Source organism: Saccopteryx bilineata, chromosome 2 (assembly GCF_036850765.1).
Source record: "Saccopteryx bilineata isolate mSacBil1 chromosome 2, mSacBil1_pri_phased_curated, whole genome shotgun sequence".
NCBI lineage: Eukaryota > Metazoa > Chordata > Mammalia > Chiroptera > Emballonuridae > Saccopteryx > Saccopteryx bilineata.
This window is the reverse complement of record NC_089491.1, coordinates 98,331,524-98,337,523: the sequence shown is the minus strand read 5'-3', so window position 1 is coordinate 98,337,523 and position 6,000 is coordinate 98,331,524.

The window sequence follows — 6,000 nt, the reverse complement described above, 5'->3', positions numbered from 1 at the left end:
GCTGAACCAACCTGCATTCCCACCAAAAGTGCACAAAGATTCCCACAGGACAGCATTCTATTTTTTTTTTTTTTGAGACAGAGAGAGAGAGTCAGAGTCAGAGAGAGGGATAGACAGGGACAAACAGACAGGAACGGAGAGATGAGAAGCATCCATCATTAGTTTTTCGTTGCGCATTGCAACACCTTAGTTGTTCATTGATTGCTTTCTCATCTATGCCTTGCCCGTGGGCCTTCAGCAGACCAAGTAACCCCTTGCTCGAGCCAGCAACCTTGGGCTCAAGCTGGTGAGCTTTGCTCAAACCAGATGAGCCCATGCTCAAGCTGGCGACCTCGGGGTCTTGAACCTGGGTCTTCTGCATCCCAGTCCAATGCTCTATCCACTGCACCACCACCTGGTCAGGCAGGACAGCATTCTTTAATGCCCACTTTGATATTGCTCTACAAACTCATGGCACAGCATCATGACATTTCTCTGACCTATTAACTGGAAGAAGGTCAAAAATGACATATTCATAGCAGGGTAAAGAGAGTAAGTGACAATATAAGAATGTTTACTTTTTGGATTGTAGACAGTTTTCAGATTATGTTAGTTTTTTAATTTTTTCTGAAGTGAGAAGTGGGGAGGCAGAGAATTAGACTCCCGTATGCACCTGACCGGGATCTACCCAGCAAGCCCACCAGGGGGCAATGCTCTGCCTATCTGGGGCATTGCTCTGTTGCAACTGGAGCCATTCTAGTGCCTGAGGCGAAGGCCATAGAGCCATCCTCAGCACCTGGGCCAACACTGCTCCAATGGAGCCTTGGCTGCAGGAGGGGAAGATAGAGATAAAGAGAAGGGGTGTGTATGTGGAGAAGCAGATGGGCATTTCTCCTGTGTGCCCTGGCTAGGAATCAAACCCAGGACATCCACACACTGGGCTGATGCTCTACCACTGAGCCAACTAGCCAGAGCCAGATTATGTTAGTTTTAAATAAGCAAATCTAACGTACTTTCATTTAAAAATTCTACTTTAAAGCCATTTCTGATAAGACAGTTATTACCATGAGAACAATGTAGTGAATATTAGTTACATGGGGGGGAAGGAAACTGTTAAGACATTAGGGTTTCAAGGAGGAGGTGACTTCAAATTGCTTGAGTCTATGAGATGAGTGGAATCTGAGTAGCAACCTCTGTGCCTTACCAATCCTCCCGGCTTTACTTCTTAATGTGATACATAGTAACCAGCTGCCATTGCTTAGATTTTAGGTCATTTTGACCTCTAATCAAGTGTCTTCAACAGACTCAGTTCACTATAAAACTGAGCTAGATCACTATTATGGCTGAATTGTGGTCCCTCCCAAATTTCATAGATTGAAGTCCTAATACTCGGGACCTCAGAATGTGACTGTATTTGGAAACAGGGCCATGAAAGAGGTAATTAAGGTAAAATGAGGTCATATAGGCAGGCTGTATTCTGATATGACTCGTGTTCTTAGAAGATAATACAGACCTGCACAAACTGAGGGGCAATCATGCGAGGACACAGAAGGTGGCCATCTGCAAGCAAATGATAAAGGCCTCAAAGAAACTAAACCTGCTGGCACCTTGATCTTGATCTAGCCTCAAACTATGGAAAAATATATTTCAGTTGTTTAATTCACTCAGTCTGGGATGTTTTGTTATGGCAGCCCTAGCAAACGAATATGAACACTTTGGGGAGTGGGGTGAGAGTGATCATGTGCTTTTTTATTCCAGTAGGATGACTTTAACACTGATTACTTCTACCTTGAGATTAATACCTCTCGGCTGTACATGATGACGTGTGTCCATTCAGGCTCCAAGGAGGCAGGAGTTGAAGGAAGCACCTTTCTTCAGACATGCAGCTTACTGGGGTGACTGGAGCCTCACAGTGGGGCCACAGCTTGGTGAGCAGGATGGCAACAGCCACACAAGGCCTTGGGAGACCACAACAAAATCATGAAAGAATAATATCACTAGTCAGGCCCGGATGCAACATTTCCTCCTATCACTGCTCTTTTGGGAAAAATTCTTCCCAATACTTAATTTTGTCCCAAAATATAGTGTTGGATACTTTCCCTACGAGGAGTTAGTAGGAAATATGTTTTCCCAGCATCACTGTTGAATAAACTTTTATGGTTTCAAAGTCACTCAGAAAAGAATGCATCCTTTCCATAACTCTCCTTCACCAGCATCCCCCCAAATGTTGTCTGGCCCACAAAAATCAAGGGACTCACCACTCAAGTAAACAGGTGCTTGAGTGTGACTTAACACTGGTCTCCCCATGAGCTATGGTCACCTCTCAGAGCATCTCTGCAAGCAGCCCTGCCAGCTGTTGGCTGTTCTCAATGCAGGGGATACTCTGGTTTCTCACGAGTACCTAGACACTGTCATCCCCACACAGTAACTGTTCCGACAAACTTCATTTTAATGATTTGGCTTTTAACTCTCAATTTGTTTCTGTTCCTAAGCTTGTATGGATTTTTAACCAAAACATGAAAAACATCTTTAGATAAAGTAAGGTGACACTCAGATATAACATGTTAAGTTTTAACCTAGTAAGTATTTAAGGCTGGTGTTTTCCAAAGAACAAGCTTTCTTTGCTGTGAAATAATAGAGTTTTGATATAAAAAAAGTATAAAAAGTAAAAAAACTGACAAAAATATTGGCATATTCACAGATGAATTCTTAACATACTCTTGCTATATATAAAAAAGAAAAATTGACCTGACTGGGCAATGGCACAGTGGATGGAACATTGAACTAGGATGCAGAGGACCTGGGTTCAAAACCCCGAGGTCGCTGGCTTGAGCGTGGGTTCACCAGCTTGAATGCAGGCTCATCTGGCTTGAGCGTGGGATCATAGACGTGACCCCATGGTTGCTGGCTTGAGCCCAAAGGTCACTGGCTTGAAGCCCAAGGTTGCTGGCTTGAGCAAGGGGGCACTTGCTCTGCTATAGCCCCCCAGTCAAGGCACATATGGAAGAGCAATCAGTGACCAGCTAAGGAGACTAAGAAACTGCAGTGAAGAATTGATGCTTCTCATCTCTATCTGTGTGTCCCTGTCTGTCCCTCTCTCTGTCTCTGTCACACACAAAAAGAAAAAAGTTGGAACATATTTTAGATAAATTCCAATATTAAAAATAAGAAACTGGCCCTGAGCGGTTGGCCCAGTGGTAGAGTGTCGGCCTGGCGTGCGGAAGTCCCAGGTTCGATTCCCAGCCAGGGCACACAGGAGAGGCACCCATCTGCTTCTCCACCCCTCCCCCTCTCCTTCCTCTCTGTCTCTCTCTTCCCCTCCCATAGCCAAGGCTCCACTGGAGCAAAGATGGCCCGGGAGCTGGGGATGGCTCCTTGGCCTCTGCCCCAGGTCCTAGAGTGGCTCTGGTCGCAACAGAGCGACGCTCCAGATGGGCAGAGCATCGCCCCTTGGTGGGCGTGCCGGGTAGATCCCGGTCGGGCGCATGCAGGAGTCTGTCTGACTGCCTCCCTGTTTCCAGCTTCAGAAAAATACAAAAAAAAAAAAAAAAAAAAAAGAAACTGAGTTCCAATACCTAGATTTACCAATTTTATAAAATAGGAAAATGAAATTTTGTAAAAGTTAATAAAATATAATTTTATAATATTTGTAAATCTAGGCAACAAATGACTTGCCCAAGTATCAGACCTAGTAGGTGGAGTCCCTGACTCTCAGCACATGCACCTGCTGCCTTTGCTTTTGTGCCACTATTGTTTTCTGCTTTATAAGCCAGAACACTAGTGGGGTTGGTGCAGCTCCTCAGCTGAACGGCCACCATTGGCACTGTCCTTGTATTTAAGTAATAAAGACTATGTCTGCCCCATCTGGTTCTTGTGTTCTTCTCAAAATATTGGTGAGACAGGTAGACATACCTCACCTCAAGCTCCTGTATTACAACTGGCATCATCGGCAGGATATTCTGAAAAACCTCCAGGCTGCTATCAAAAGCAGCATGCCTGTTGGGGAGTTTCCAGGGGCAATCCCAGAGGGGTTGCTGTGTTGGTCAGCCAATTGTATGTGGCATGATATTGCTACATTGGTAAACTTTAGGGATCCACTGAGGAACTGGAGGATGCCTGATTAAAGTCTCCTGTTATCCTAGCCACATTGAAGGCAGTGGGGGACCACTGGGATTTTGGAAAGAAAAGGATTTAAAGAGGAGCTGCAGCACTGCTTGCCCAACCACTGCTGGGAGTCTTATGCACTGTGACTTGGAAGCAGTTAGCTGCCGAAACAAAAGTGCAGCATTTAGATGAAGAATTGAAAGTAGGAAGAGACATGAGACTGTTGCAGGCAGGCAATAAGAAAGCCTTGGGATGACAAAAGAGAAGTCTTTTAAGCATCTTAGAGCCTTCTCGTAAAGGTCCGGGTACTGCTGTGTCCCTGGGAACAACAGTGGCATTAATGCCACCACAAACCTTGTGCAGGCTGTGGGCTCCTTGGCCTCTGCCCCAGGTGCTAGAGTGGCTCTGGTCGCAACAGAGCGACGCTCCGGATGGGCAGAGCATCGCCACCTGGTGGGCGTGCCGGGTAGATCCCGGTCGGGCGCATGCGGAGGGATTAATATAGGTGACCAATCATCCTCCTTTAAGGAAGATAGTCCTTCTTTTGTAAATGCCATCCTCGAATAGTGTCCTCCTACACGTCCTCCTTTTTGATATTGGAAGACTAATCTGTAAATGTCCGTATTTGATTGATGCAGAGTCGATCCATTGTGTGTGATGTAATGTATTTGTATTTGACATGACGACTCATCAAGGATCAGTATAGTGCGGTGAGACGTGATTATGAGATGCATGTGCTCCGCACAGACCTTGAGAGAGCACGTGATATACTGAGCAGGCAAATGGCTTTGTGTACTTCTTACTGAAACACAACATGACACACATGACATTGTGGACTCACAGTTATTTTTTTCCAGGTGAATATTCAATAATAGGTAAGCACAATTCATGTTTTATTAATTCATTATCTATTTAATAATTTCCAAATATGTCTAATTTTATTTACAAGTATTTTCCCAAAATTTGAGTTTTAAAGTGGAAGTCTAACCTAAATCCATATCTATTAATAACACATTTTGATTAGTTGCATAAATTAGATGTTTTTAAATTAGAAAATGATAAATACACCCGAATATTACTCCAAATTAGTGGTTTTGTTTGATATTTAGTTTTAATTTAGCTTCCGGAAAATTTGCCTACCATGATGTAACGTGTTCAGTTCTTAATGTGTTTGCATAATTCATGTAGCTCTATATTTTATTTTTATTTTTAAATTTCATTTAAGTGATGGAAAAATCAAAAAAGAGAAAATGCCATTTCAATGATAAATTGAAAAAGGAATTTTCATTCCTCATATCAGAGAAAGATACCATTGTTTTCTGCAATATTTGCAGCGGAGAGGTTTGTATTGCAGTTGGGAGCAGAGCAGCGATAACGAAACACTTGACCACCAACAAACATAAGCAATCATTAGATGCATCAGCTTCCAGTTGTAAAGTAACAAGTTTTTTTAAAACTTTAAATTATTCTGAAGATGAAAAATAGTTGGCTGCAATGGAGGGAACATTTGCATTTCATACCATAACTCACAAAGTCTTCTTAGTGTGGATTGTACAACTCAATTATTGAAAAAGCTTCACAATGCAAACTTTTCATGTGCCAGGACAAAATGCAAGGCTATTTTGAAATCCGTACTTAAAAATTACTGTGACAAAATACTTACAGAGGACTTGGAAACTGCAGCATTTGTAACAATTTTATCTGATGCATCAAATCATAATGAAATTAAATTGTATCCAATAATAGTAAGATATTTTAATGTTACCAAGGGCATTCAAGTAAAAATTTAAATTTAGAATCCATTGAAGGTGAGACTTCTGAAATTTTGTCAAACCATCTATAATGGCTGATAATACAAATACAAATTTTGTTGGGCGAAGATGCAAAGGGTGAATAATGTGTATGTAAAATTACAAG